A 10,483-nucleotide genomic window follows, 5' to 3' on the forward strand; every position below is an offset into this window, starting at 1 on the left:
ATATTTTACAACTAACACATTACATAACTTTCACATTCAATTATACTTAGAATTTTTATCTCCTAGCAGAACCATGTGACTCACAATGTCCCCAAGACATTTGGAAAAGTGTGAGTATATCTTTTTTTTCTCTAATTAAGATATTAGAGCTCTCTCTTTCCTGAAATTAATGTCTGTACATATGCAATTACTTTCGAACAACATGCAGGTTTTTTTTCTTTTTTTTGAGGGAGCAAAGAACTTACACAGAGATATAAGTTACATGTATAGAAATGAGCCTGTTCACAGTGGGTGTAGCAAGTTGGCTGGCCATTCATTCATTATGATCGCCATGGCAAAAAAAGTAGACAGAAGTAGTGGACATTTGTGTCTGTATGTGGCTTTGCAATGGTGACTTGATCAGGTCCCTAAAGCGGTTAGGGGATAAACAAGAGTTCAGCTGGTGAAGTCCCAGTATTTTTTGCAATTGTATGTGTTGCTGCGCCCTTTAAGATAGAGGCAAACAGAAACAGACTAACCATTTGCAGCAAGAGATCATTGGTTTTCCTGTTTGAAATGCTGATGGCGGATTTTATCTGCTGCATCTGGCTCACTAATGAAGCCGACTTCATGTGTTTATTAAAACAGTGTCTCTAGCTGACTGTTTCCAGCTGCTCATTCTGATAAGAGAACCCAGTGAAATGGGGTTTTGATGTGACTACACACATCAAGTTGTGCTCAAAGACTAAAGCTGAAACTGCTTGTTTGAGGCAAAAAGTCACATCAAGTCTGTATTTATGTTTTTTGTTTCCCTAGATAATAACCATTTGCATGTTTTTAATTATCAAATTGATTGTTTAAAAGAAAACTTTTGTTGCGTATCAGAAGTGGTTTGACCACCATTGCTTGTGCAGAGCAGTTGCAGTCAGGGGAGAAGTGAAGTAAATACCCGTCCAAATAATAGCTTTAGAAATGTGTGTTAGGATCATGACTTTTCTCTTACAGTTTTTATGTGTATGACAAACCCTTTTTCTTAAGTTAATGGTGTCAGAAGACCCAGAGTTTGACCGCTATCAAAGTTACTGCACACATTGGGTCTGTTATTGAGGATTGGTGTCAAATGATAAAGCCACATATTTACTTCACATTTTTAGTTATCATCATGCGCGGATATGACATAGTTGTACTGGTAAGCTTGTAACCCTTAACATATGAGCATTTTAGGTGCTCTGGCTAATAAAATGTGTTTTCATGAAGTAAATTACCGCTATCATGCAAGTCATGAAAAGTTTTTCATTGCAATAAAATATATTTAATGCTTAATTTCCTTATGTGGACTAAAACATATTTCACGACAGAACTATGCTTATTCACAGTGAAAATATTAGTTTTTCAAAAAACAGCTACAAGCATGACCATGTTTTCCACCCTAATTCCCGCTTGTCAGTAAAAAAGACTCATGCATGATGCATACATGATGACGTATAGATCCAGTGTCAAACCATATTCTCTATAAGGCATGTTGTTGAACTGCCACATGTTGCAGTATTTTCATCTGCAACATCTTCCAACCCAGTTTTACATTGCTTTTCGCTCTCATCTGTGAATTGATAAGGCTTAGTTGTTTAATCTTTTGCCTAACGATTATGACTTGTGGCTCACTTCATATGATGTTTACTGTTGTACATTTACAAAACAGCCAAGAGATATATTGCCATCGTATGATTTTTCACTGTGGATTGTGATACTGCTACATTTTGAACCTGTCAACGAATCTCCTTGTTAGACAGTTTGTGGTGAGACAAGGTAGATGGAAACAAACATTTATCAGGTTGGCTTTTGTGTCAGTTTATGTCCTGTATGTGCTAAAAATGCCACTAAAGAAAAGGTTATGTTGCCAGAGGGCTGCTCTGTCTCCATTACCTTCTGAGAGCCCCTCGTTGAACTGTTTAGTCTGAAAGTGTCTTTCGGCACTGAAGGCTGTGGAACTACAACCTGGAAGGCCATTGCTGCCTTTCATTTAATCACAATTAAGCTGCATCTTACCCAGCCATTCCAACTAGCCACAAATAGATGATACTCATTCCCTTTCCTGATATTTGGTTCCATCTGATTGGTAAATTTCCTAACGATTAGCAGTCATAGTAGTTACAAATGCTTTGTGGTCAAAATATTTCAATGCAGAGGAGGGTTTTTCTTTAATTCCTTCCCTGAAACTGTTGACATACTTTCGAATGTCATAGCAATTACGGCAAATACATATATATACAGATATGTCTAGAAAAAAAAACTTATTCTGTACCACAGGATGCCTAAAATAAGGAAGTTGAGGGACATAGCCACTGATGATTGGTTTAAAGTTTTCTATGGTAGATGTTTCCATCAAGCCTCTCAGTAGCTAACATGTGGCCGGGTTTTCCCAAAATATAATCATCAGTATCCCCTTAAGTCTGTCTCTTCAGGGAAACTGCCACATCCAGATTAGGAAGTCACTTCTTGTCATTACAAGTGGCCAGCTGTAAAGAGGCTTCTGCTGCTTGCACTCAGCTCTGCACTTGTGGGATTGAACACTTTTAAGAGTCATTTAGAGTAATTTATGTCATGTTAAATCATGATGATGAAGAAATGATAGCACACTAGTTAAGCATGGAACAAAGTTGAAGGTAAAGCAAGGACAATGAAATAAACCACCTCCACCTCTTAGAATGGAGAACTTGGATTGGAGACAGTGTTTGGGTTATTCCTGGTCCACCAAAAATCCACAATCATCTCTTCTGTTTTATTTGAAGTGATTGTTCTCACACCATGCCACAAGGTGATTGACCAGTTCAATATACTCACACACCATTGTCATTTGTCTTATTATTTCCATATTCATTTATTTGTTTCTGCTCATATTTTGTTTCCTTAATCTTTAATGGATATATTCTTTTTTATGTCACTCCCATTGTTCCACACCACAGAGCCTTAGAGAACAAGTTAAATGAGTGGATTACATAGGTATCTCGTATTTCTTTTGTTAGTTAGAATATAGAAAAAAATGAGAGAACACAAATTATCATGCAGGATGCATCAGCTAAAATATAAATGAAATGCACCCACATACACAGCATGAGGTCTATTTATGTCTATTATTGACTGGAGGAGCAGAGTCTCATAGCATTAAAGACTTTTTCTGAAGCTTGAATGAAATCAAGTCGGACTTTGTCATACTCAGCCTCCCCATCTTTACTGACCACTGAACTCCTTGATCCACCCCCACCAACTGCAAAACCAAATTAAAAAACAGATAAAAATAAAAAGTATATAGTGCAATCTTTTACTCACTCTTACTTAATATTATTTCCTTAAGGAATAACCATGCTGTCCAGATGGTTTGTTACACAAAAACATCTGGGGAGTTGGACACAGAGGCCTCTGATATAAAAGGAAAGCCACTAAATGCTACAAAAGCATCGACTGAAGCTTGTCAATATGGATTTCCTAGAAAGGTAAGCTGATAACAAAGTTGATAATAAAATCTTTGAAGCTCCTGCATACAGAATGTTTAGGAGTCAATATCGTATTTGTATTTGCATCAAAAGGAATTTTGTTACTGTTTCATCTTTGGTGATGTGTAATAAGCACGTTTTTTATGATATGATAACATGGTGATGTGGCATCGGCCATAATGCCATCACCTCTAAGACAAAATAACGTCTGTGAATTGTTACAGCTTATGCACTTAAAAATATCCTTTTCTAGCTTTTTAGCTTATGCACTTAAAAATAAAAATTATTGCAGTGTGCATATTTCATAACAAGCTCATTTTGTGTCAATGTTTCAATTCTTTTTTAAACTATAATCAGTGACTGATGATTTGCATTTAGACTTTGCCTTTGGTTAGTTGTGTGGATTTTCTGTAGCTCTTTAACCAATTGCACATCAAAGCGACATATAAGAACTTATATAAGCATCATATACAAACAGAACACAAAAATTCACCATCTCATTGAACTTATCAGAACTCATCTGATATCAATGTGTAATCACATTAAAATTTGTTGTGTATAAATCTGAAATTCTGACATGGTATTGATATTTTACAGGTTAAAATGAGGAACTGAATGCACTGACAAAGAACAAAGGTTGACATTAATCACGAAGCTGCATGTTTTTAACAGTGTCAAAGAGGATTGACGATTAATTTAGTGTAGTGGACTAACAATGTTGTGCAGAACTGCAAAGTAGGTTAAAAGCAGTTTTAAGAACCATAAAGTGAACGGAAGGTAAATATTCAAATGTTCGATACAGAATCTAAATTTAGCACCAGCACAGTTTTTCTGCCGTGGCTGCTAATGTGAGCAGAAAAATAAGAAGAAAAATAAAAATCACTGGGACAGCCCTCGAGGGACTTTGTCTGTATTTGGGTGAAGCAATTGTTAAACAGCAGTAGTTGCGATGCTCCATTATTCAGTTTTTGACAGATGGTGACTAAGACTGTGTGAAGAATAGCTACGACGCAGCAGGATAAAAGGATAAGAGATTATTGGCAATCAGAGACCCGGCATAACACGGCAAATGTTTTCCAGCATTAATTATCTTTATCACAAGAAATTCTCATAGCTATGATCATTAAAGTGTACACTTTCCTACTGAAGTGTGAAGGTTTTTGTGGACTGCCAGAATATCTGCATTCTGTTCTTTAACATTTAGTATTCCTGAGAGTTTTTTTTCCGAGATGAACACATTTGTCCCCAGCTGATCTGTCAGATTTATATCTAATTAGCTGTCACAGTTTTACCATAACACGAGTGCAGCAGATATTTATCAGCAGGCACCTTTGACAAGGGAGCACAGAAACTGATGACTGCCATGATGATGTTTATTCAAATTAAAGGGCAGAGATTTCAAACTCATCATCTTTTGAATATAACTGTTTGCTGAAATTGATCTGGTGAAAATTTACATCTGCTTACAATTTCCTATTATCCTCTCAGTTCTGCTCTGTCTTCACTCTTGATCGTCATTGGGAAATTGCCTGTGATTCGCTGAGCAACGCACCATTTATCAGGTAAACTACAGCTTAATTCTATCTGTTGTTTTTCCTCATTAAGAGTAAAATAACAACCAAAACACATTTCTCTTTTAACAAAGGAAAGAACACGAGACAGATGTTTCCATTTGGATATGTTTTGTAACTTTTAAGAGTTGGTTTACTCCATTGATAATCATCAACATGAGGACAGAAATACTACCTACTAATACTAAGTGACGAGACCCAGTTTTTGCCCTAACTTTTATGAAAGACCACCACCATGTGGACCAGAGCAGTAATGACAGTTTTACTATGTATGATTTCTATATTTCTTCAAGCACAATTAGATGGTTATTTATGTGAATAAGTCAATTTATCTGCAGCTGTTATTTGCCTGAAGCATTATGAGAACTATTACATCCAAGACAGACAATATTGTCTACAACTTATTGCTGAGTGCTTCCTTATGATCATTATGCCAAAAATATTTCAATTACAGGACACTCGCAGGGATTTTTTTTAGAACTGATTATTGGAAATAATCATACCAGCTGCACAGTCAAACACAGACCTGAAAGCCACATTTCAGCTGATATGATCACATACAGCTGAGAGATTTTGCAGAGACACGTGCAGTGTTATTCAGTGAATAACCCTCAGAACAGCAAAAACAAACCAAATCCCCTGGCATGATGCTGACTACGCTTGGAGCGTGTCAGAGAACAGCCGATGTGTGCGCTACTTGAGCATGATGTATCTGCTGAAGACTATTTTTTCCATTTTCTGCTGCAGTGAGAACAAAGAGAACACTTGTCTCTAAAATTACAGAGAATGTCAGTGAGCATTCATTGTCTAGAGACCATAATTGTGTTAGCCATGAAGCATGTCCACCTTCCACGCTTGGCAGTCATGCACCATTTCCTATGACCTTGCTTTATAGGAGAGAATCCATTTGATTTTGTCTAGATTTACTCAATGTGCTCTCTAGTAAAACTATACTGAGAATGTATTACAGTTTTCTGTGCAGTATGTCTAAATCCTAAGGTATTTGTCTAGTTTAAAACTATTTAAAACTTTCACATGAAAAACATACTAAAATTCAGTGAGCTGTAGCGCCACAATTTTTAAGGCCAAACTGAAAGACCTTGGAGCTCAATGGTTTAAAAACACTTGAGAAATTACTGAACTACAGAAAGTCTTTTTGTCCTCATCATCAACCAGTAACAGCTCCACAACTGCAGGGCGAAACTGAATAGCCTTTGGGTCAATAGATAAGAGATCAATTTGAAATGCAGTGAGTCCCTTGGCCTCGTGTCCAAAGTTAGATTTGAAGAACTCCAGCAAAAATGGACTTTTACCCCTGCTTCATCAGAACTGCAAATTTGAGAGTAGATAACAGCAACACACAAATGAGTCAGCAATATTTTTAAATTTGATGCTGTTCTAAAAAAAAAGATTGTCACTGGTCTGTTACATTAGAAAGATACAAATCTACCGTAGCCAGAGAAGTAATAGGCAGCCACCTCAGTAAACTTGTTTAGAGAAAACAACCTTATTTGATTTTCTGTAACAAATAACAGCCTTTACATTTCATTCCACACCTTGACATCTGTAACTCTCTTGAGCTCCTAGAGATGCAGCCATGTGAAAAACAAAGTTCTTTTAATTCTAAGATTTACCTATCAGGACTGAAGGAAAAAAATCATCTGGTCCTTATCAGGTCCTACAATTAGACAAGTACAACGTCAGACAACATGATATATTGCATTATGTCATTATTCTTTTAGAATTAATTCTAACAGCTTTTACAGGAATTAAGAGTGTTGGTAGTGCTAAAAAGTGCTTTTACATTAACTGATCAACTGATTAACTGAAGTGTGAGCACCTCTATAAAGTAGAACTCTTGTCAGTTTGTTAGTCTGGAGCATCCAGGTGTGTGTTAACACAGTAACAAGGAGGAAAGACATCAGCAATGATCTCAGAGAAGCTGCCAAGCAATCTGGGGAGGGTTATAAGGCACAGGCAAGGGAAATACAGAGGCTTGGAGTGTGTTGAACCTGCTTTCTGGAACACACACCTGGTAATAGTTAGAATGAGGGTGATTTTAACCGTTATTGTTCATTCATTCTCCATCTGGATAGTTTACATTGAGAAAAAAAGCAAGAAACTGCTGGACAAAAATCACAAAAAAAGAATATTCTTGTTTTTATGTTATTTGTTGTTGTTTTAAAAGTGGAGATTAGAGAAAATTCTGAACTTGAGTTTTAAACATAGAAAAGGTGTTTAAGATTACTGCAACAACTTTTCTCAGCTGGATTTCATAAAAAACTTCACATATGTGTGTGTGCATTTTTTAAAAATATGTTTGGCAGGAAGGTTGTTTATGTTTAAAAAAACATAAACATAAAAAAAAAAAGCAGACACTTTTATCCAAAGCGACTTACAGATCGGCAGACAGAGTGAGGGGGTCTTGCCTAAGGACCCCTACTGGAGACAGTACCTTTCATGCAGGGGATTTGAACCTAGATCTCCCACATGAAAGGTGGCAATCATACCATCGGACTATCCAGTCCCTGGTGAACATTCTATAGTTCTTGTGTGGTCAATTCAGGTCATCTTATTTACTTCTGTCTCTTAAAATAGCCACTGACTGACTCAGTGATGTTGAGATCAGAGTTCTGTGGGGGTTGTACCATCTGTTTCAGGACTTCTCTTTGAAGATATTTCTTTAATGAAACAAACTGCATTTTTTATTTTTTATTTTTATATAGAATCAAGACAACTAACATGCCTGAAGATTTTACTCGGCAGTGTGTTTTAAGGACTTTAACATAGAGAATTTTGGCAGTCTGGGAAATAATCTAACTTTCTTTTATTGCAGGAAAAATGACAGTATGTGCCGCATATGGTGAGTGTGGCCCTTTAAAATGTCCATTCGGTCTGTAGCTAAAATGAGCGCTCCGAGTAATCAGAGACATAATGATTCCCATTAGTCTCCTTGACAGTGTTATTATAGTTTGAATAGGATATCATGGCAGTTTTGTCCTCTAGTGAGGACAAGAGTAGCCTTACAACAATTACAAGTAAGTTGATATCAATGTTTCCAACAGTTTCTCAAATTAAAGAAAAAAAGACGATGGCAGAAATTGCATAAACTCACAAATTAGACAAGCTTGAATGGTAGATGACACATTTCAGTGTAATCAGTCATGAGGAACAGGACTGTAAGAGTATCAAGATACGTTTTGTGTGACTCATACAGGAATCTCTTACTGTACACTGTAAAAAAAATGTACTTCCCAGTTACGCATGTGTGTGATGGCATGCAGCGATGCTACACACGGTGACTCTAATTCAGCCTATGACACCAATCATTACTTTGAAATATTCCTCCATTAAGCTTTGATCGTAGTTATCTTCGGAAGTATTTTCAAATTTTATGTACCTTGATCAGACAAAGGCACTGAGAATTTAGTCAAAATTTATGTCAACAGTTCAAGACTTTATTCTGCCTATTAGTACAAGCTTGAGGTTTTTTTTTTCTCCCTTTCTGTTTCTTCCTTTTTGTTTGGACTTTGTGGAGTTGGCCTGGGGGTCAGTGGGTGGGGGATAGGAAACGGGGAGGGAGTTGACATTCAGTTGTGATAATTGATGCCTGTTTTGTACCCTTGTGGCTGGTGCTGTACACCACACTGTCTGTCTAAAAAGTTAAAAAGGATCTATAGATAATCGATTGATTGCAATTGATTGATTGCAACAGGAATGCACCGTGTTATCAGAGGAGTTTTGCACTAATCACCCTGCAAGCTTTACATGACAAACTTGGACTTTCCAACATAACCATGTGAAAGGATTAGTGAAGGTTCTGAATAGGCAGTCTGGTCTGTTGACCTCATCATTGTCACTTTGGGGAGATCACAAATGTAGAGAAATTTTATATCCTTGGGTAATTTTAATTCTTTTTTTTTTGTCAAGCCTGGGCAGCTCAACCATCTTACAAGAAAATCTTACAAGAAAACTATCACAAAAGACTCATTAATGCTAAAGAGGCAGCAGACAATAAAGAACTATGGTGCTGTAAACATTTAAATGAGAAACTATTTTCTGTTTTGTGAGGTTTTATTTAGTTGTTGTGAAGCTTTGTGGTTTCCTCTGAATTCTATTAGAATGTTTTTGGCTTGTTTTCTTTAAAGGTAAACTTAAGAGAACATCTATACAGAATAAAGAAGCCCTAATGAAAAAAATGAGGAAAACAAGTCTATGCTCATGCTATTGAGTCTGTGAGGCTGAATCTAAACGCAGTGGTGTTTTGAGTTGGATGCCAACATCAACAAATTTGTTTGAACTAGAATTCATGGCAACCTTTTTTACAAAAAAAAAAAATCAAATCTCAATCTTACAGTGGTGCTAGAGAACAAAAAGGGACAGCAAAGGTAAAATTATAATCAGCTGCACTTTCAACTTTGAAAACTAGAACAATTTATACTGCTTTTCCTACTTGTCAGCCATGTTTTCTGAAGAAGCTTTATTGGATAATCATGGACTATACTTGGAAGGACCTTCGTATATATATGGTCAATATGAGCTCCACATTGTTATAGGTGAATTGACCTTAATGGGCAGGTGATAATCTTAAAATTAGATTTATAATCATGAAAACAACATGCCAAAGGGAGCCATTTTAATGTATTCAAAGTAATTCTTTTGCATGATAACAACTTAAAACATATAGCTAGAGAGTTAGGTATATACATGTATTTAGCTACAAGAACAAGGAGTCCTGCAACAGATGGTCTAGGTCGTTTCTCGAGCTCAGATCTCAGCATCATGTCAGAAAGGGATTATATGAGGATATCAGAGCTGTGGATAGCTCTCAAAAATGCCTGGGACAGCCCAGCAGTTCAAGGATGGTCAGACCAAACATTATGTTTGTGCTTTTATTCTATTTACTGCATTTTGTAGAAAATGAAATATAACTTTTGTTGGCATTGCTTTTAAATGATGTTCACTTTTTGAGCATCCAAACTTTATGTGGGATACACTGAGTTAATGTGACTATAGCCTAAGTTAAATTATGGATTAACTGAATGATAGGCCTCTCCCTGTACAGAGAATATTGAGTAGAAAATTACACACCAAACGTGTTGTTGTAGGAAGTCAACAAAGTGGTGGCTGATGAGCCATGGCCTGAATTAAGATTAAACATATTTGTGTGTGAGTGTGCTGATGAAGAGGGCAGGACTGCTGACTGCCTCTTTTCTGTCTACTTAGTTGGAACAAAGGACTTGTGTTTTCTGCCTCATTGCACTGAGAAAAAGCATGGCTGAATGGTGCTCACAAAGCATCATCCATATCTGACACCAGCTGAATGCATGATAACTGCTCCAGGCTACTTGGCTGAAGTATTACCTTCCCCATATCAGCAAATGGGCCTTTGACCACTAAAGAGAGCTACTGTGGGGACCTGATTGACTTCACAACACTTAG

The sequence above is a fragment of the Leuresthes tenuis genome, unplaced genomic scaffold (genome assembly GCF_036924035.1).
Source record: "Leuresthes tenuis unplaced genomic scaffold, fLeuTen1.0.hap1 SCAF_2, whole genome shotgun sequence".
NCBI lineage: Eukaryota > Metazoa > Chordata > Actinopteri > Atheriniformes > Atherinopsidae > Leuresthes > Leuresthes tenuis.